Source organism: Anser anser (assembly GCF_964211835.1).
Source record: "Anser anser genome assembly, chromosome: 2".
NCBI classification, from domain to species: domain Eukaryota; kingdom Metazoa; phylum Chordata; class Aves; order Anseriformes; family Anatidae; genus Anser; species Anser anser.
In genome coordinates, this window is record NC_139721.1 from 26,025,032 (window position 1) to 26,047,809 (window position 22,778).

At 39.4% G+C, this 22,778-nt stretch overlaps 1 long non-coding RNA gene across 1 annotated transcript; it reads left to right on the top strand.

The window, feature by feature from the left end:
* The first annotated feature begins 377 nt into the window (after positions 1–377).
* Positions 378–17,250, top strand: LOC310894552. The gene is made up of 3 exons (XR_014580002.1): positions 378–471; positions 9,214–9,265; positions 16,915–17,250. It is a non-coding gene; the product is annotated as an uncharacterized lncRNA (long non-coding RNA).
* Positions 17,251–22,778: the final 5,528 nt, after the last annotated feature.

Genomic DNA, 22,778 nt, shown 5'->3' on the forward strand with positions numbered 1-22,778 from the left:
GCATAGGAATTATTTCAGACATGTAGAAGATGGGGTGTGATTCAGTTCGAGATCTCAGTGGGCTGCAGGGACAAAATTGGCAATTGTGAAGAACCTTCCTACACATTTTCCATATATTTCATATGTCATCCCACAAAAGGAATGAAAATAGAAAAGTCCCTTTCACTGAAGCTGTGAGAAGAGGATAGAAATCGGAGAGGTGAGTAAAGTGTGCCAGAATGCCTCCATTTTACACAAGCTACTCCAAAAACACAGGGAGTAGTCATCTCCTACACACAATATTTCTTAAAACCTGTGCCACTAGACCTTAGAGTATGAGAAGAATCTAGACACTGGCACCAACACCAACACAATGCTTTCATTATTTATCATCTGCAAGCAGTGTGTTTAGGACAGAGAAGAAATTCAGACAGACCAAGATTCCTGCCCTAGAAAGCCTACAAAAACTAAAAGTGGAATTAACAGCCAACAGTAAGTAAATAAATAACATTGCTTGTGTGAATTGGTAGATCGACGTTACTGGAGTTCTGGACAAGGTACTTCGGAAAGAGGTTTGGAAGGAGGGAGGGAGTTCCCCTATGCATCACAATGAAGAGAGACTTATTTCTATGTGTAAAAGGAAGAATCAAAATGACCATGTGAAAAGGACCTTTCCTGAAGTGCCCTGGGGACCTTCTGAAAAATAGTGCCTGAAGCTCACTGATCTCTTGAAGCTTCTTTAAGTCATTTTCAAGCATCCCACTGGGACATCTAGGATGGGACAATCCTTATGAAGGCAACCGACGATCCTATAGAGGGATCAAATGAAGTCTCAAGAAACAGCATGTGTTTGTCAAAATCCAGCTTTGTGGCAGTGAAGGGTGCTAAGTTTTCGAAATATTCAGTGCTAAATAGGGAAGGCTACAAGAAGTTTTAATGTCTTACATTAACTTTATCTTGAACTCTATTCAGCTCTGCCTGACTCTTTATGCAATATGGGACATATTGATATGTGTCAGTTCTGTCTGGAGGGATGTACCAAAAATATATCAATCTTGGTACATTATGAGACTGAATTGAATATTAAATTGTTATTCTACATAGGCAACACATTGCCTAGGTTGACTCACACATACAAAAGGAAACGTCTGACTTAATTTCTATGCTTTTTATGTTATTTCTGTGCATTTCTATCATCTTAAGAGGAATCTGGTCTACTTTCACATGTGAAGGTTGTTTCTTGGGAAAGAGAAACAGTGACATCCTGTGGTTAAACTGTGGGAAAAGTGTATATTTTGTCACACAGATGTCATTTCTCTTTTTCTATATGACTTAAGAACAATGCAAGTTTTCACCATGAAAAAAGAATATTGATTGGATAGCCCCAAATAGCACTTTATAAATGCAATAAGCTTTCTGTAAACATTAGATTACAGGTGTCAGTATATTGAAGACTTTTAACAAATATGGCATTTTATGTTTGGTTAAACACTTACCAAAATACACTAGGACTACTTTTAAACATTTAGATAATAGTTTTAAAACACTTGCGAAAAATGGCTTTTGTGTGGAATCCTCTACATTTTTCAGACTTGAAAAACAAAGTCACATCAGAACTAGTATCTAGCTTTTTCTCTCATAAGCTCCTTTAGGACTTATCATCTTTGGAAACACTTTGGTTACTGTTGTTCCCAGAATGTATTTGAAAGAATTCACCTTAATCAGAATATGATGGCATATTTCCAGGGTAAGCCAAGAGCACTAGCAGATGTAATAATTGAGCAGAGAATGTTCATATTCATGGGAAAAGAAAAATAAATAAATAAATAAATAAGGAAGTAATTCTGGTACATTGATTTAAAAGGTAATTTCCTTACATGTGACTCTTTTAAGCTATTCTTCTTTAGACATTAGAAAACTTCTGACAATCCTGTACTGATAGAAATAATGTCTTTAGACAAAGCTGCAACAATTTAAGATAACGTACCAAAATAATGCCTCAAAGACTTTGCAATGGTATCAAAATCATATTTCCATAGGAGAAAAGAATGGCAGAATTCCTTCCCCCGGCATTAACTTAATGTCATATACTGGCAACATACTTAAGAACTTGTCTTAAGGCTCTATTTTCTTTTTAGATGTATGTTACAGAAAGATAATTTCTGTGGTTTTCCTCATATGTGATTCACATACCGGATTTTTCCTCTAGTATATTTTTTGTCATTTGCATGTTCCTCAGTCATGAGCTTGTCCCTTCTTACATTTAGTTTGCTTTTATTAAGATTCCCAGGGACACAAAGTCATGGGAGCTGTTAAATAATGGCTCCCCAGTTTCCACTACAGCTCTTGACAGTGGCAGCAATACAAAGAGCAAAGGTTCTCCTGTCCCCTGACTTCCCAAGTACAAATGGCTGAGCGGATGGGTGACAATGATGCAGAATGAAGTTGGAAAAGAAAACAAACTTGTTCAGACAGAAAGGATGAAATGTGTTTCTTGAGCATAAGTGATTTTCTCCAGGGCTTCAGTTTCATGACTTTTTTCCCCTTCAACGCAAATAACCTACAAAGGTAAAAGCATGTTTATAGAAAAAGGGGGTATCTCAACTCAGTGTAAATGCTGTGCAGAATGCACACATCCCTGATGGAAGGTGTGAATGCCAAACCATAAGCTATAAAGAAAGCATTGTTGCCAATGGATTACTTATAACCTTTCTTATCATTCAAAAGGTACACAGTTGGATAGGCACTTTTTTCTATACATAAAGCCAAATAAATAAGTAAATCCCCCCACATGGCATAGAGAGTATTCACTGAGATTGCTAATTTCAGAGACAAAAGAATATGCCATCTAACATTTGCATGTATTTCATTATGTTTGACTGGCATATGGTGATCCATAAGCTTACTGCTAATATAGTGCCTGTGTTTTTTAATTAAATTGATGGTCTTAAAAAAGGTACCTAGTCTCCTGAGTAAGGTATAATCTCTTCAATTTTGAATATTGCGTGGTCTCACACCAACTCTGCAGTAGTCCTAAAATTGCTTCAGACACTAGAAGTTGCTTCAGAATAATTTTTAAATATAGGCTTCTAAAATTATAGTAAAGGACAAAGCAAAACTATAACTAGGGATTTCCCCAAAGTAAAATGAAACATAGAACAGTGCAGGCTATAATTCAAATTGTCAATTAGATTTGACTCAGAGGAATCTGAAAATTAAGTTTTTAATTTCTATGTACTCCTTCCACTAATCTGTTTGTGAACTTCAGACTATCAGCTGAGAAACAAAAAGAGAGGAAAACTAGACTCTTTTGAACCAGAGATTTAATAACTCCCCCAGGTCACAGTGCTCATTATAGAGGGAATGAAGTGCTGGTTCTTGGGGAACAGAGCAAACATCTGCATCCTGCAACAAGCCAGGTGCTCTAAATCAGGGCAAAACCAAGGCAGCCCAAGCAGCAAAATCTGAGCATGTCCTCTGTCTCTGCAGCCTGCCTGGGTCCCTGCTATGACTGTGTCTGCAGCTGGAGCGACCTCCCAACCGAATAAGCACACCTGGAAACGCTGATGGGCAGCAGCTGTCTGGCACCCACAGCGAAATTCCCAGCAGGCGTCAGGTGTTTGCCTGACTTTTCCTAGGGGAGCTGGATGCATGTGCACTGTGCAAGCTTTAAAATGTCATTGTTAGTTTGCGTGTCAGTGAATAACATTTAGGACTTGAATCGAAATGACAAGGGAGAGAAACGTTCTGTGAGAGGTTCTGTTATTGGCAAAAATGCTCGCTATATTTTTATTCTGAATTTCCTTTCTGTAAATCTTTCAACCGTCTTTGCTTGTGTACCGTAAAATGTTAACTTGCACACTCCTGGAATCTGTGCACACCTATCACAGTGAGTGTTCGCTCCATTATATTCTCACTACCAGACACAGCTTTATCAAAGCACAGAACTGATTTTCACACATTTCATCAAATAATTCTGAATATATGAACAGCTTATCACATGAACTGCTTATCTGCGCCTTTCTACCAACTCTGCATTTGGTCACCAAAAGCATATACCGTCTTCTTCCTGACTTCTGAAATTAAGAGAAGCATCCAAGACACTCACTGTAGTAGATACCTGTTTGCAAAGAGGTTTGCATACATACATGCTTTTTACCACTAGCATATATGGAGTATTCACAGTCCTTCAGATATCCTCATGAACAAAAGCTTTCACACTTGAATGTTTGCAAGTCAAAGGCAGAGCAAATGCCACCAAAGGCTGCTTTTATGAATGGGGATCATGTGCTTTTATTTTACTCCAAAGGTTTATGCATCTGGGAGCTCTGTTGCATTGCTTGAACAATGCATTTTTGCTTTGATATTATTTCATTCTCAGCCTAGTCCAGGAGCTGTGTATTAAACACTTTTTTTAACTACATGAACAAAGCATTGGTTTTGCTCATGCTGCCCGTGTCAGTCTGTAAATGCACAACAGACATCTTCCAAGTTCTACAAAATCACCTTTTGGGTAAAACATATGCAAGAAAGAACATTCCCCGTTTGTCTGAGTTGTCCCAGCCATGCCCTCTGTTTACCCCCATGCTGCATCTCAGGATGTAGGAAGTCCAAAACCAAACAGAAATCCTACATTGTGTACACGTGCCATATGTGATTCCCCCAGTAGTTTATAGACTGTACAGATGACAGTGTAAATGCAATGTGCACTGGTTCCATCTGACAACTGTGCATGCACAGCTGCACAGCACGTGCAGAGTACATCAGACATGAGGATGGGATGCACTTCCAGTGCATGTGTAGGCCGTCTGGGTGGTGCATGCACACATATTTCTGGCCAGGAAACCCCTGTCACAAATGTGACAGTTCTAATCTAATCCAGAAGCAGTTCTGGTAACAAGTGTCAATCACTGCATCTCTTCCGCTTTCTCCCTTAGGCATGTCCTAGGCACTGCAGATTGTGGATCTGCTACCCGTCCACAACACGCTGCAGAGAACTATTACATTTACATTTCTTCTAACATTGCTCTTTGATAGGTTTCCCTTCTTTTCCCACCCTTAATCTATAGTTATGTCAAGATTTATTCATTCTGCGTCATATTGTAAAGGTGCCTTCATGAAAGGAAATGCATAATGCATGTAATTGTTAAACACTACTTGACATCCTGAGGGGCTTACCCCATGTACATACCCATATGAAAGACAGCATCATCCAGAAAGTGTAGGGAGCAAACCTAGTGCTCTTATCCAGACAGACATGGTCACTACTCTTGTATGGGGAGACCAGGATCAGCCACTGAGAATCAGTTACACACATTTCCAACAGAGCTTAGCTGTGTATTGGCAAAGCTGCTCTGAAACCCTCTGCCACACTGAAAGCCTCCTGTAAACAATTTGGCTTGTCTTTGACCATTTCAATGGATTACTTGATACAAACGTTGAGCATTTGTTGCTGACTGTCACACAGTGCTCTCCAATTAGCCATCCACATATTAGTGGTAAAAGTAAACTACTGCTTTGCCGGTCTTTTCTGCTTCCTTGGTTTTGTGTTCACTGATGAGAAGAACCTGCTCATTATGGATGGATGACTTTTTCTCTAAATTTCTGCTTTTTCTCAGGATGTCTATAGAACAGGACTGTGTTTTAATGTGATCTCAGCTCTGCATTTCTGTACTGTAAAAGAGGTTCAGATTTGACCTTTGACTGCTTTAACGTGACTTTTGGACGAGACATTTTCTTTCTTGAAAGGTATTTTACAGTTCAGATGATAGAGATGGATTCCAGCCTTAAAGTCACCTAAGGAAATACATTTGCCAGAGTTACAATTATCCACCAGACTTTTTGGGAAATAAGTACCAGTGAAGAGTGTGGCACTGTACCTAGATTTATGCCAGCTGGACATTGTATCAATTTCATTAAAAAAAAAAAAGTGTATATGGACACACATACATAAAATATGCAACATATTTCCAGAAAAATCATGCAGTTCGCTGCAACTTAATGAGCACTTAATCAGCTGATATTACAGTTATTACAATAACATTGCTATAACCTGTCCTACAAATTTAAAACCATCGAGAAGCTACTGCTCAAGCAATCTTGACTCTGATCCATATCTCCTTAAGTCACCTTGTTGTAATTCAATAGACTGTGTGATCACTGTCAAGAAGTTAAAGGTCTGTTCCACAGAGATGCAGCTTTGCTTTCAGAGATGGCACATTGTGCCAGAGATTTGAAAGCCTTGGTTAATGTTACATCAGTATTAAGAGTAGTCTCAGTAGTTCCACATCTTTACATTCACATCATTGTCAGAGTATATTGATCAATGATGCACATTTTCTGGAACAGGTGGATCTAGTATAGCAGGAGCTAAGATATTTTGATGACTCTCTGATGGTGCAGTTGGTGGGTACACAAGCAGTAAGTGTTGACAGAAGATCAGAATGATTTTCTTACATTATCTAGTATATTTTAATGTAATTTGTGTCTGTTCAGCAACAATCATTATCTGGTAACAAGTAGTTTTACAAGGAATTCCTTAAGACATGCAGGTACAGACTTTAAAGGAGATTTTTATGTTAAAGAAAAAAAAAAGAATATTTGTTATACTTCTTTCTGCATAGCTTTATGTGTACAGATAGAGGAAAATATATCTGAAAAGGCAATATTTACTAAAACAGAAATATAAGAGGCACTTGCGGTGGCTCAGCAAGCAGAGTTCAAGGTTTCCTTGAAATCTCATGTTTTACATTAAAGTCTACAAGTTTCTGAACCATATACAAGTTCTGCAAACTGTCTCACACCAGTCAAATCTGTGTGCAGTTAAGAGGCAAAAATCTCCCTTGCACTGAAGCTTACACACCAGAATATCTGATTTACATCATTGCAAGTCTTTTAAGATTGCAGTTTGCCCTGCATCTGGATCCGGAGATGCTTAAGTAGCAGAGCTTGCTTTGAGTGATTGAACAGGGGCCAAAATAATACTTCCAATTAAAATCTGCATTTTCCAGCTCTGTCAGTAGCAGGAAGACTTGGCCACTTCTAACATCCCACTTCACCCATTTTAGTCACCGTGTGGGGCTGTTTGTAACAGCTGTGGCTTCAGGAAGGTACCTGTCACTGAGGATGACAAAGGTCTCAGCACGCCCTGAGGGTTTCAGTGCCACGGCCAGTCCTGTAAGAGGGTAAAAGTGAGTGCTGTGTGGGAAGTCAATGGTAACTATCATCATGCTCGTGAAAGATAGCTCAGGTCTCAAGATCACCATGGCTCACAATGGCAGCTAGTCGGGCGTGCACAAGGACCACTTTAGTGTTTTCTTCATTGCTGCTCCTAGCCCTCATGTTTCTGGCATGTCTGCTCGCGCAGAGAAAAGAGCAGCCGTGAGCACGATGAGAGCAACCCGAGGGAATGGAACCCCAGTATAAAGAACATGCTGTTTTACTTAGACACTTTTTCATAAAAATGAGAAAAAAACTTAAAACAACATGTACGTCGTCGATGTAGTTTCCCTTGGATTAAAAACAGAACACTAGACACGTATTTAATCAGTTTTGCTGTCCCTGGGGGTGTTAATATTTGGCATGCTCCCCCTTTCAATTAAGAGCTGGTTCTCTTGTTCTTAAATAAAAATAGTCAGGAAATTTCCATGAATGCTTTCTCATAGAAAATGCATTTTCTGCAAAACTGAACTTTGAGGAAATATTAATATTCCTTGAGGTTTCTGAGTCTTCACTGTGCAACATTGACTCCAAGGGGAATGTTTTGCTTAGTTAAAACATTTCAATCAGATCAGTTAGACTGTACTTAATGGTCACAGAAGTCATAGCAGTACCTTAAGGGAGTTTAGTTCAGATAATGCTTGCCCCAGTTCTTTTTGCCAAAGCTTCCTTGACTGAGCATAGACATTCCTGAAGCTGAAACATCGGACAAGATCCAGCTCAGCTGGAGACCCCAAACCACAGTGGACAGACAAATGGGAACTCTGCATCTAAGCTACAGTTCCCAGGAGGAATCAGAGGAGCTCCTACGGATAACATTTTAGCTGAAGTCAACAAACCAAAATTAGACATTTTTATTTGGAACTGTTAAGGCACTTAACTTCAATCAAAAGAATTGAAAAGATCTGCTGAAATACATTTTAACTAGTTCTGTAAAAAATGATATTTGTTGTTTTCCTCCTTTTAAAAGCAAATAGAAATAATCCTTCAATTGTTGTTCCACCTTTATGTGTTAAGCAAGGGTGACAGAAACCTGGGTGGACCCAGTAAGTCATCTCCCAGACTGCTAAAGTTTAAGGCCAGGAAGGCCAACATTTTATGCAGGCTTCACATACTGAGTGAGTCCACTAATATGTGTGACTAAAACAAAACTTATGTTGAGTAAAAGCACATCTTCCAGAAAAGCATTCAGACTTGTTTAGGCAATATCACTGCTGGGTGGTTTTATTTTTATTTTTATTTTTATTTTTATTTTTATTTTTATTTTTATTTTTATTTTTATTTTTATTTTTATTTTTATTTTTATTTTATTTTTATTTTTATTTTTATTTTTATTTTTGGTATTTTATTGCAGCAGCTATTTGCCCTTGTTTCTCAGAGCACATCTGATGTTTTCTTCTGACTTCATCTGGCCAGAGCCTCCAGCTGTAACTCTTATTATGGCCATATCTGTTGGATACTTCAACATCCATCTTTTCATTCGAATAAACACATTGAGCTTTAAGTTTGGTCATATTCCTTTATTCTTTTTTTTTTTTTTTCCAAGTGGTCAACATCTTGATGAAAATCTGGTTGTAGACCTGTGTGCCATGTTCTCATATTAGCTTTACCAGTACACACACAAGAGAAAAATAATTCCAAATTTCTACAGGCTGACCTACTTGTATACTTGGGGACTGTATAAGTCATTTGGCTTCCCCACCACAACTGTAAATTGTCATGAACTTTAATGAATTTTCATGTCCTATGTCTTATATTCCCTTACAGCTCCTTTCCATATACTTCATAAACTCTGTTAGAGCATACTAACTATTTATAAAGTACTACAACTTTCCCTTGTCAAATTTACCATACAGCAATAAACCTAATATATTCTATGCTCCAAAAACTAATCTGAACTTCGACTTATTTTTCTGTAATATATGCAATTATCTTGAGAGAAGGATTTTTATGAAGACGTGGTGATGTCTCCATTCATTCTTCCCTTTCTTTCCCATTTTTTTGTTTTTTTGACAGAACAATACTTAAGCGAAACAGCCAGAATTCAGTCAATTAAAGGGCAGTAGAGGTAAGTTTTCAGAATTTTCTGGTTTTTCTTTTGTTTCCTTTTTCCCCTGTTTTTCCTAGTCAAGTATTTTCATTAAAAATAAATAAATAAATCTACAAGATAATATAAATATATATACGTGTGTGCATGTAACATTGATCAACTCCAGAAGACTAAGAAGTAAAAAGGCTAGGAAGGATTTCTATAGGGAAGACTGACCAGAAAGTGGAACAGAAGAGAGTTTATGGAAAGACAGAATAAAAGGAATAAGTGCAAAAGATTTAAGAGCTCCTCACAAGAATCAGATTGAGGAGACTAAGAAGAAAAAGAGATCTGTAAAGGCAGAGCTACTCAGATCACAGAAACTCTTATGTATCATCTCAGAAATAACTGCATGACTGTCAGCGAAGGCAGAGGAGTGAAGTGCACTGGGGTTCTTGCCCTGGTTTTGCGGGTTTCAGTGGGAACAGAAGGGAGCACTTTGAAGTCCTAGATTGGGACAAAAACTTCACTGCTCAACAGGGGCTCATGGCTAGCAAGAGGACTGAAATCCACCCTGAATTAACCCTTGAAGAATAAATGCCATTGTTTTGGCTTGGAGAGTGGCTCATCTTTGGAAGGGGGCCCTAAGACTGTGACGTCCCGTGATTAAATCTCAGTGCCCCCCGGGGGCAATCCTGGCCTAGGTTACTGATAACAAGGACGCTTTCCATCCACTTGCCAACCTTAGCTAAACAAGCTGCTTCTAAACCTCACTCCTTAAAGTCTTGGCTGTCACAAAATTCCCACAGATTTCAGCTGATCAAGGTAATATTACTGAATACCTGCTTTTCAGCTTAGATGGCACAATGTTAATAGAAAGCAATCATTCAGAATTAGCTATGAGTGATATTCCTGAGCTTTCAGTACTCGGAGTGCTTGAAGGGCACACAAATAAAAGGTGGTGTTCCTGATTTTTGTGTGCCATGCACATACAAGGAGCTCTCCCTCTTTGCACAGGGTAGCTGGGAATTGGTTCTCCTGGATTTATTACACCACTTCTCTTGTACACCATCTGAGAATCAAATTGTCTTTGTTTGCACTTTTTATTTTTAAGGTAGCAGTGTACTGCCTATATGTTGACCTTGTGTGTGCCTGTGTCTGTGTGTACATCTATGTAGAAAAGCTTAGCTTGGAATAATCAATTGAATATTAGGCAAACAAAGCAGAAAGAAAATCCCACTCCTTTCACTTCACTGAAGCTGTGGAAAGGCATGACAAGCAGCAAAACCCCAAGCCATACTCAACCCTGGTTCTGAACGCTGGCTCTGAACTAGCAGTGGACTTTACATCAGAAAAGCTGTGAGCCTAAGTCAAAGTCTAAAGAGTTAAAAGGTCAGGAAGGTAAACAGAATCAGGGCCACTGCAAGCTTTGTAAGTCAGTAAAGGAATTTTAAAGCCATATGCTGCTTAACAGGCACTGGGGTAGAGGGAACGTGAGACTGGAGAAATATGATCTGTAGATCAAGTCCTAGTAACAATTCTGGCAGCAGCAACATTCAAAACCATCTGCAGCCAGTTTAGCAAACAATCTGGAACACCACCAGGAACAAATTAAAATAGTCAATCCTGGAAGTCATGAAAGCCTGTATGAACAAGAGCCTGAGCAAATGAAATGGTGTTTTCTTGAGAATATCTTGCAATATTCTCAAAAACATCAAAAGAATTTTTTTGCCCTCTCTTTCATGTGAAGACAAAAAGCCGAAAGGAGACTCATATGGGCAAGCAGAGAGAAAGGCATTGCAGGACTGGAGCTCCAAAGCAATCAAAATGCCACAGATTTCACTGGCAGTAATGTTAATACAAGTCAGGAAGAGTCCTTGTGTACACTGCAGGGCCTCAGACCCGGATATTCCACTACACTTTGTACCACATGTTGAGTGCAGGAGCTGGGAAGCAAGTGTGCTGAGAAATCCCACGGAGAGGGGTGTGGGTGAGAAAACTGGCTAGCATATGTGCGGCTCCAACATACAGCAAACCGAACTCTCACTACATGGATTTCATTGTGCGGCACCTCCCAGCAAGGGGGGAAAAAATGTGCATGTGTGTAAGAGGTTAGGAGTTTAGGATGTAGCGCCAACAGGAAACGGAAAAGGGAGAGAAATAGAAAACCAGACGTGCGTAGAAACTGCAAGGAAACACACCTCTATTAATGCTATCCAGCGAGGAGCACTGCCTTGGCAAATGGCTGGGATAGCGAATTGGCAGGGAGAAGAATGTGAGACGAAGTGTCTTCACAGGCCCACACACTGGGTGCAGCACAGTCAGGGTCTCTGCCGTGGGCCATGTTAACTCCCCCTGGGGACTTCTGTCTGCTAAGTCTCGCATCAGGTGTGATGCTGATGTTCGAAAGAGGCAGCTCCCACCCCTGCTGCTCCGGCACTGTCGCACCGCTCTGCTCCGGCAGTGAGGGCACAGCCCTGCTCCAAAGTGCCCTCCGCTTTACCTGAGAAAAGAGGGAAAGATTTTCAGTTGTGCGTTTGCCTGGATTGTTTTCATCAAAAGGGAAGCTGAGCTCAGTCCAAGTTCCTAGCACATCAGATTCTCACTGGTTTAGGCTGAATATGAGGATCTCTCAGTGCTCTTTTCCCAGAGCAGTTTGACTCACCAGCAGAGACGGAAGGGCAGAACGAATGATCTGGGCCAGGTTTTTGCTCACACATTGCAGGATGTGAACAAGCAAGGTTCACATAGCCTGTCACGAAAAGGAACCTTAGTGGGATACCAGCTTCCTTTCTGTGCAGTCGGGGACAACATGAGAACAAAAATTAATTTCATATTAATCCTGCTCTGAGCTTTGTATAGTTTTAGTCATTCACCTCTCAGTTTTGTTAATCTGGAATTAATAGATACTAAAGCAAAGTTTTGCTCAGCTTAATTGCAGATGTAAGTCCCACTGTCTTTGCCATAGATTGGTATGGGTGAGGCTGAAGCCCTGCTCCTCATCCCAAGGAGGGTTTGTGTTCACCAGTTGTCACTGCAGTAGCAGAGCTGTGATGGAGCTCCCTCATTCCCCAGCCCTGACTTTAACCAGGAGAAGGGTGCTAAGCTCACCAGACATCCCAGACCAGCCTTGCACCCAGCTGTGAGGAGCCACATGACTCGTGCTAGGTGGCTGTTTCATCACCATCTCTCTTTGTTGGCTATGTCATGGCTGCTCTTAATCTGGCTCTAAATCTGCAGTCAGAAAAAATAAAATAAAAGAGTGATTTATAACCAAGAAAGCATTTTCTGACAGACTGGGCTAGAGGAGGGGAAGCAAAGCAGGCACCTATAAAACACTATTTCAATTTGTGTATCAAGACTTTTATTAGCAAAGCTGATGGCAAGCGGCAGTCTGAGCTGATGAAGTTCACAATAAAAAAACCATAGAGACCATTCCCTGGCTTTTTAATTGTCCTTTCTAAATCACCCATGGTATGGATTTTGGAATTAAGTGGTTTAATAGCTGACTCAACTGAATGGTTTTGATGATGGTTTTATTCAAATGAGGGACAAGCTGCGCTTGCAGCATAGAGAGGCTGGGGAGGGAGCAGCGGAGGCCCTGGGGGCAGGCACCGATGACGATGGGAACAACAGGAAGCCAGGAAACATTTGTGCCCCCATGCAGAGACCAGCAGCCCCCCCAGAGTCTGCCTGGCTGCCAGGCCCCTGGCAGGAGCCCCACACGCACCTCGCTGCTCCCCACCAGTGGTACAGGTTGTGGTGGGACCAGCCAGGGTCCCTGCCCAGGCAGGGACCATGGAGAAGGGAGAAGACTTGGCTTCTCCCCCTGGGGCTTCTCCCCCAAGCTGGGGTTGATAGCTAGGGGATTTCTGGGGACAGACTGCTGCCCCGGCTCTCAGCACAGGCTAGTAGCTTCCTCACTGATGCTGCTGCAGGGAGCCAGGAGGGGGGGAGGTAAAATACGCTCTGCCCTGAGGTTCTGAAATGGCAAGATCACTCCTTCTTACCGAGGAACAGTTTAAAAACAGAAAGTCCTGTATTCATTCTCCCTCATATCCTGCCTCATTTCATGGTCAAATTTCAGTATATTCCTGTACCTCACTAAAGCATAGCTATAAGGTACATAGCCCAGCACTCGCTGGGGCTGATACCAATGCAGTACCAGACAGATATGGAGAGCAAGCTGTATACCAAGAAAACATCTGGTGAAAGCCAAAACACCAGTCCCTGTCCTTGTCCCTGTCCCTGCACCCTGACCCTGTCCTTCCATCCTTGCAGCAGGAGCAGGAGGGGCGCAATATTTGGTCAAAAGAGCCACCCAAGGTAGGCAACAAAACTTTCAGCATAGGTGTTCAGTTAAGTCTTTCTGGCTAAAGCAATATCCTGTAAAATCAATAGGAAAACCTAGATTCCTTTTCCTTCTAAGGCCCCCGGAGTGGGGGGTTGTCTGTCATTAGATGCCTCAGTTTGCCAGAAATGATCTGCCTTTGAAGATCTTCAAAAACTCTTACCTTTTGTGGTCACTTGCAAGGGAATATAAGCACAGGGTTTAGCAGGGCTGTTTCATTAAGTACCCACAGCACTGATCTACATCTGACTGAATATGCCGTGACCTGTCATGCCCCATCTTTGGCAAAAGATTTTTTTCAATCTTCTAAGAATGTTTTATTCATACCTGTATCTAATTTTATTTGAAAACACAGAGGATTTGGAGTCAAACAAATAAATATCTGAAAACTCTTAGTGGTGAGTATCATTTCTCATTTTTCCTGTAAAGTTCCCAACCCTCCATAACATCTAATGGGCTGCAGGAAACAAACATTTTCCACAGCTGCTAAAACCCCTGCAAATGAATTAAAGAAGTAGAAATAATGATAAAACTGTTTACATAATTTCAGCCAATATCATTGTATTGTTTTGTTCAGCTCAGACAGGCCTAAAATTTTGTAAAACTAATAAACCACAATATTTAGAGCAGATTCAGTAGTTGTGAGCATATACCAAGACCTCAGGCACAAGACATAAAATAAATTGAAAAAATAAAAATAAAAGAAGGGAAAATAACTTAAAGTTCTGTTTTTCTTGAAAAGGAAGCCCCATTTGCCGCTCTTAGCACAAAATGGCCACCATAAGAAACAACTGCTTTTTTACTTCTTCTCTTTAAAGGAATATACTTTCATGTACTTTCTGCATATGTTGAGAAAGGGTGAATTAACCATGACTGCTTTTAAAGAGCACACACACACAGATTTCCTTACCATTCCTAAGGAATAACTCAGATTCCCATAGCCCTGAGAGAGGGATACCAGAAAACCCAACAGGAAACTCATGGACAAATACAGTCACATGTAAAAACGCACAATGTATGAGCGTAGCAGGTGTATTCTGTGTTCATGGAAACATTGCATGAATCTTGGATAAAACTCCAAGGACAAATGTAAAAAAGAAAAAAAATAATCTTTATTCCTTATTAAACTTTATTAGTAAAATTGTTTCACTGCTAGGAAGCACTTATTGAATGAATTTTAAATTATTGTAATTAAGTAGTTAAAAACCCACCGATTAAGAATTACCAGTGGTGGTTTTACCCTGCTGGGCAGCTGAGCTCCACCACAACCACTCTCTTACTCCCCCTCCTCAAAGGGAATGGGGGAGAAAATTACGATGGAAAGGGCTCGAGGGTTGAGATAAGGACAGGGAGATCACTCAATAATTATCATGACTGGCAAAATAGACTCACCATAGGGAGATTAATAAAATTTATTTCCTCTCACTAGCAGACTACATCAGTGAAAAACTAAAAGCAAACCAAAAACACCTTCCCCCATTCACCCTCTTCCACGTCCTCCTCCCCCCCGAGCAGCACAGAGTAACAGGGAATGGGGGCTGCGGTCAGTCCCTGACGCTTCGTATCCACCGCCCCTTCACGGTCACTCTCTGCCCCTGCTCCCCGTGGGGTCCCTCCCACGGGATGCCGTCCTTCCCGAACTGATCCTGCGGGGGCTGCCCACAGGCAGCAGCTCTTCAAGAACTGCTCCCACACGGCTCCGTACCACGGGGTCCATCCCCCAGGAGCAAACTGCTCCAGCACGGGTCCCCCACGGGCGGCAGCTCCCCCCAGACCCCCAGCTCCTGCGTGGGCTCCTCTCCACGGGCTGCAGCTCCGGCCCGGGGCCTGCTCCTGCGGGGGCTCTCCATGGGCCGCAGCCTCCTCCAGGCCACATCCACCTGCTCCACCGGGGGCTCCTCCACGGGCTGCAGCGTGGAGATCTGCTCCGTGTGGGACCCGTGGGCTGCAGGGGGACAGCCTGCTCCACCAGGGGCCTCTCCACAGGCCGCAGGGGAACTGCTGCTGTGTGCCTGGAGCACCTCCTGCCCTCCTGCTGCACTCACCTGGGGGGCTGCAGGGCTGCTTCTCACTCCTCACCCTCCCAGGTGCTGTTGCACAGCAGATCTTTTTTTTTTCTTTTTTTTTTTTTTTTTCCTGTCTTAAAAATGCTCTCACAGAGATGCAAACAACATTGCTTATTGGTTCGGCTCTGGCCAGCAGCAGGTCCCTTTGGAGCCGGCTGGAGCCAGCTCTGATCTGACATGGAGCAGCTGCTGGGCTCTGCTCACATTGGCCAGCCCTTCAGCCCCCCTGCCATGCTCTTGCCACGTAAACCCAAGATGGTACCCTAATCTTATGGTGTTTTTAATGAAAAATCTGTTCTGTGGAAGAAACATCAATTATTTTTTAAAATCTTCCTGGATTCCTGACCCCCATAAAAGACAATTATGATTTGAACTCTTCAGAAATCTGTTATTTGGTAACATCACATAAAACCTTTGTCTTTCCTGTGCACTGACATCCATCAAACAAAATCATTGCACCATCTTCAATCACCTGGTTAAAGAAATACTACAGTTACTGTGATAGCACATAATCAATATATTCTGTTTTGAAGATAAATCTTATTTCAGTAAATGCCTTGCTTCTTGGACAGCAGGAGACTGTTACTCAATGAAAATATTCTGTTTCATTCAGATTATCTCTTCATTAAAAGTTCATGGCTGGGAAAAAAAAAAAAAGTGTGGTTGGGAAGGCAATTTCTTACATGAATCTGAAGCTAACTAACTCTGTGGCCAAAACAAAAGGAAAACAGAAAAGGTGTTTTCTCCTGTCCATGAATCAAGGTACTACCTTCTGCTTATATGATTCCTCACACTGCCATTATCAACAAAGACGATTCACACTGGCCATCTAGAAGGGCTACCTGATCTAGTAGGTGTCCCTGCCCATGGCAAGGAGGTTGGAACTAGATGATCTTTAAGGTCCCTTCCAACCCAAACCACTCCATGATTCTATGATTCTGACTTGTACTTATATCTCCCAGACAGATGCCTTAAATATGGATTTTCCACTGTAACTTAGCTTTACTTCAGTCTAAACTGAAACGGTTAAAATCAAGAAAGCATTTATATTAAAAAAAAAAAGTAATATCTCAGAAATTGCTTCAGACTACATATTTTATAATTAATTTGGCATATTTTGTGTAAGCTAGGAATGCTTATTATTTTTAATATAAAATAAATATACTTTGGCAGGAAAAAGTCATTTCAGATTCAGTAATAAGCTTATTAGTGTTTCTAGGTGCTCTTGAAAGAGTATTTTGGAAGAAATTTCCATTCCATTCTTTTCTTAGGTGCTCTAAATATTCCACTGATCATTGAGAATTGCCACCGCATGGACAGGTGAAATCCTGCACAGCAAGAAAACAGTGTTGAAAACTCTATGGACATGGATGGGGCAGGCACTATACTTCAACAGTTTGAATTTTCATCATTGTAGTCATTTCCCTGGAAAATACTTCCCAGTATTTAGGTAACTGATTTATGTATAAAATCTGTTTTGCTACAAAATGCTTTCTGTATTATTTTAGAGTGGAAATATTTTATGTAATATGGAAATATTTTATGTAAGAATTGCCTCGGTTAAAACTTAAAATACAATTTTCCCCATAGTTCTTTTCTTCCATACCCCCCCCCAAAAAAAAAAAAAAAGGATTAGCACCAAGAAATTTAAGTGATTTGCACAAATGGAGGTGTTCAAAGATGCTCCAGTTCTGAAAGCTCACAGCAAGTGAAAAGCTTTAATTATCTGAACCATCCAGATAGTGAAATGGGGGTGATTCAGCATTCCATTAGAGAATTCAGGTTATATCTCCAATTACATCTAAGATATAAATGGATATAAAGCTTACGGTACTCTGGAAGATTCCAAGACAGCTTTAATTGATTTCATTGGGAATTCCATTTGTGTACCTAAGGGGAGATTTTGGCTGTTCATATTAAAATGCAGCATCTCAACATACTTAAATAGTGTTAGAAGAATCTGAAAGAATGGACAGCTTAGGTTTTTCTCAAGAGACATCAGGATGCTGCAGCTTACATGAAGAATATAACAATAACAAATATAATAGTATATAGTATATATAGTACATAGTATATACTATATATACTGTATAGTATACTATAGTATAGTATACTATAGTGTATACTATATACTATATACTATATATATAGTATATAGTATATAACAATAATAAGTATAATAGTATATAACAATAATAAATAACAATAATTTGAAAATATGAGTATTCACATCAACGAGGATTTCAGTGTAGTGATGCACTTTGGAAAACAGGGCTGCATCAAATAGCATTCCTGAGTTTACACCGGTTTAATTTCCAAGAGATTTCTGAAAGAAATAACAAAGCCTGATCTGAGAGTTAATGGCTAAGGACTGCTGTATATTCATATTTGTTTGGAACAGTTTAGTAGGCTGCCTTGTTGTGCCTTCATGCCCTTCTGCAAGCAACAGTGGTGCATGAGCATGTGGTAATGAGCGTCCTTAAGGCGGAGGGATTCCAGCCAACCCTGCAGAGTGTTCTGGGCTGTCCAGCAGCATGAGAGGGACTTCAGTTTGTGAATAAAAGACTTGCATCTCCTTCAGTTCAATATACTGTCCCAGCTATTTCTTCAGGAACAGGAAGGGAGGGGAGAAGCAGCAGCACTGCAGGCCCCTCTCAGGGGTTAAAAACCTGGTATTTTTTGGCTTTGGCTGGATGGCTGCAGGTCGTGCACAGAAGTGTGAGTATAGGGAAGTACTCACTGGGTGAGTATGCAATAGCCAGGGACAGTGGTGCTCTGTATTTTACTCTCAACAGATGCCAAGTCAATGGGCAGTAGGACAGCAAGAAGTAGTTTTCATTTCCTGCCTAAATGTTTTTCTCAGGGTAGCATACAGTCAGCGGAACTGCTCATTTATGTCAGTAAGTTCAGTGTCTGTTGGGCATTAACTGAGGCAAGTGTACCCTGCTTAATTTCATAGTTGCCAAGTAACTTTATTTCATGCTATGCTCTTTTTGCAAGAAAATCTGAACAATGTTTTAGAAGGAAGCTTGTCTGTCCCATTTTACCCTTTTGCATTTAGTCTCCTGACTGTCTTTAGCCCACTGCTGTCTCACAAAATCTCCTTTGGGCAGTAGTAGCATAGTTAAAAGCTCAGAGATTTATGGCTTCAATTGTTTAGCTCAGTGGCAATAATGCATCATGACAGAAGCAATTGTTGGAACAGGCAGCTATGATACCATTCTTTTATGAAAAACTGTAGTTTGAGATAAGGAAGGCAAAAGAAGTCTCTTGTGAATATTATTATCCTCTGGAAATTATCCCAAAAAGATTTGCAGTTTCTCTATAGGCTATGGCTAGAGTTCATTGATCCACAGACTATCATCCTGAATAGCAGATTAAAAACAGATGGCCATAGATCTGCTCTTGGCTACAAATCTCAAAAGAAATGAGAGGGAGTACAGTGGTGACTGACCACAAATGAAAGGATAGTAAGGATTCTTTTTTTTTTTTTTTTAATTCCCTCTTTGGTTCTTGTATAGTTTTATACAATGTCCATTGTAGTTAGAACTCAAATAATATTAACATAGAGAAGGTATGCAAAGTAAACCAAAGTAGATCAAAATTATACAAAGTACCCTAAAAATACATTACAAAATCTTTTATGTGGGGCCTTTGTTAGGTTATTGTGCTGGAGCAGCACATTGCCAGTGAAAAGAGCCTTTGTATAAACTGACTTGAATTAATGGTAGTACTTTTGCTTTAGTGGCTCAGGTCAAGTGAAGAGTAGGTATAAATTATGTGTCCTTATAAAAGTGATAAATATATACTGAAAAGTAAGGCAATATAGAGAGTGAATCCCTAAATATTTTAACTGTCAGGTCAAAATCCTTGTTTTCATTTAACATATGTCCATATGCAGATTTGTTAATATAGCAAGTAATATCAGTCCTTTCGCATATAAGTGCAACCTCACAGACCAAGGTCTTCCATCTTCTTTTTTGTTTCCATAGTGTTTGGAATAAAGATATTCCATTTATTGTGGAGTTCTATTCCACTTTAAGTAATATTTTCCTTTTTCTCTGCTCTGAATTTATTGAAATGGTAAGCCGAAACTCCAAAATTACTCATGATATAAAAATTCCAGAAAATGTTAGTACATGCTCATTGAAGCAATATATTTCAACATTGTTTTATTCTGACCTCAGTATCATCATTCTGACAAGATAAAAATCCTTCAACTCAAGACTGTAAAAATTCTGAATTTGCAGTTATTGTGTAAGACATTGTGTTTGGATTTGATTTTTTATTAAAACTATATAAAAAAATCAATCGTCAAATCATTTGAATAAGATAGTCAAACAATTAATCTTCTTTTGATTTTTTTTTCACAGTACATTTTCTCAAAATTAATAAATTAAGTATTTTGAAAATAAGGAAACTGCACTTTCTTCAGGAAGCTCTTCTATTAAATAGTTTTGAGGCAATACTACTCTTAGATAGTAAGTCACAAGCCTGGGTAGTCAGTGAAATTCCCATACAGTTCATTATTTAGTTTCAATTCAGCTTTTTTTAAAATGTTTTTGAGCACAAATCAAGTGCAAGCATTTTTCATCAGGAATATACTTAATAACAACACGTTAATGGACTCAATAATATTAATTGTAATTCTATAACAATGCATAAACTATATAATCAATATTATTGTTATAAACATCTACAGTAAATGGTTGTAGGAATCAAATAATCAAATTATATTGTTTCTGTTCTTAGATTGAGAGTATTTTTATATTTCATTTATTCTTGGATACAGTTTACAAGCACAGCTGCACATACTTCAAATTCACTTTCAATGAAGCAGAGCATCTGTAAATGTCTGTTGTTCAAATATTTGAAAGAATTTAATTCCAAAGTATGTAGCATGAAAAAATCTTTTTTCTTTTTAATGTTGATAGTACATGAAATACATGTCTACATTAGCTAGGTTTCTTTTTTACTATGATTGAAAGATGAAATATAAATAAATAAAACCATCTCAGCTCAGTTGATGTTCAGGAATTAGCATCAAATTATTGGAAGGTGTCAGCCCTTCGCAAGCTGCCCATGCTAGCATCTCCTGGAATGGTTAACAACTTAGAAACAAACCAACACAGAAGTTCTGGTCAAGACAGCTCTGTTTTCTGAATTAAAATCTGGATCTTAAACAGTCCAAATCGTCCAAAACGTTAGATGCAACTCAGATGTTCAGCTGCAGACCCATTGGAGTTCTTGTCTCCCTAAATTAAACTCACTTTTCCCCAAGACATTAAAATTTCATTTACATTGTTATTCTCCACCAATATGGAATGATTTATTTCTCATTTACATCAGACTAAATTGACAATTTTCTATCAAAATGTTTTCCCCTGTGAAAATTATTTTGCAATTAACACATAAGTTTTACTAAAAGAGTTCAAGGATATTAAATCTTTCAATTAATGATAAAAAAATCAAATGGAAAAAAATATTTTAAAGAAATATAAATATATTTTCCGTTAGTAGTGAACAAAAGGCATTTTATGTGCACATTTATTTTACTTGCCAAATCAATTTAACTACTGGAAAAAGGTTTTTTGTTTGTTTATTTGTTTGTTTGTTTGTTTTTGTTTTTTAATGAAAACAGCATTTTTCCCCCAAAATCCATCCTAAACATATGAAACTATTTTTTTTTAGAATAAAATATAAGAATTAATTTGTTCTGACATACTTATCCTCTCTTTAAACATCTCTGTTTTACGATGCTGCTGGGTACTGTCACAATTCACCTTCTAGACACATCAGGGAATGTCTCAGGCACATCAAATATTTTTCAGGGGTCATTCCATGAATCCAGCACTTCTTCAATTATCTTTTTTGATGACCAACGAAATGATCCTTGTTGTCTTGATAAAAATCCATTCTTGGGAATGCTCTGCCTTTTCTGTCACTACAAAAACTAGCTCCTCACAAATCCCAGATTGAAGAAGACAGCACCACTGCCATTATTCCAGATGTAGCCCCACAAAACCATTTTGAAAAATTCTGTCAGTTCCAAAAAATGTTACCTCTGATAATGAGTATTCCCTGTTTTCACTCCTCTGTAGCTAAATTTTAATGTAAGTTACACCAACTGAATTTTTTAAGGACTTCTGGTGGAGCAGATCTTTAACAGATGTATCAGCTTCAAGGTTAAAATCCTTATGTAACTAAGCTTTTGGAACATAAAAGGAGACTGAGACTGTCTTTGCTGTGGGCTGTTACTTAGCACATGTGCATGTGAAATCTACTACTTACATGGCATTATGTCAAGATCTCAAAAACCAGAGGCTCCTCCAAAATATGGAGAAGAGTACTTGCATATTAAGGAAATAGTGTGCTGCTCAAAGTGAAACATAGAGAGGATCAATCTTACTGTTTTGGTTCAGTAAGTCTGTACAAAGTATGCTAATTCTGACATATTCATCCTGTAACAAAATGAATTCTTCTTTTCTCCTTATGAACCAAGCTAGGTCTATGGACTTAAGCAAAGAGGACAGAGATGGGTTGTACATTGTTTGGAGAATGGGAAATTATAAACTGTTAATTCCTCTGTTGAAAAATGGTCCAGTCCTTCAACAAAATATTAGACAAGTTAGAATATAGCTACATGGTTTTGAACTCTGTGAAGGAGGTGGACAATGAAAGTTGTTCATTAAAACAAATGTCAGCCAAACTTGCAATGTCTCTTGATTAGCAAAATGGCTTTGCATGTTATGCCTTAGAGTGCTTCCTCAAGGTCCAATTTCCCTAATTTTCTAAACTTGCGCTAATTAACTCTTCATGTGGAGACTCATTGTTACTGATGCAGTAATGAGCTGCACCAGTTACCAGATGCAAAAAAAAAATAATAATATTCCTGACTCTCAGCTTCCAAGGCAAAGTCTTTGTCTTGTTGTTCCCCTTTTATATAGCTTTCTCTTGTGTGTTTAGTACAGGAACATCCTCCAAAGGAAAGGTGGACTCCCACATCATGCCTAGGCCTCTGTTTAGGAGGAGGCTTTTACTCATTTGTATTTCCAAGCTCAAGATGGCCAGCACATGAAATGCCCATGGAGACATGAGGTGGGATTCTGCACGCTCCCCCAAGCCTTCAAACCTT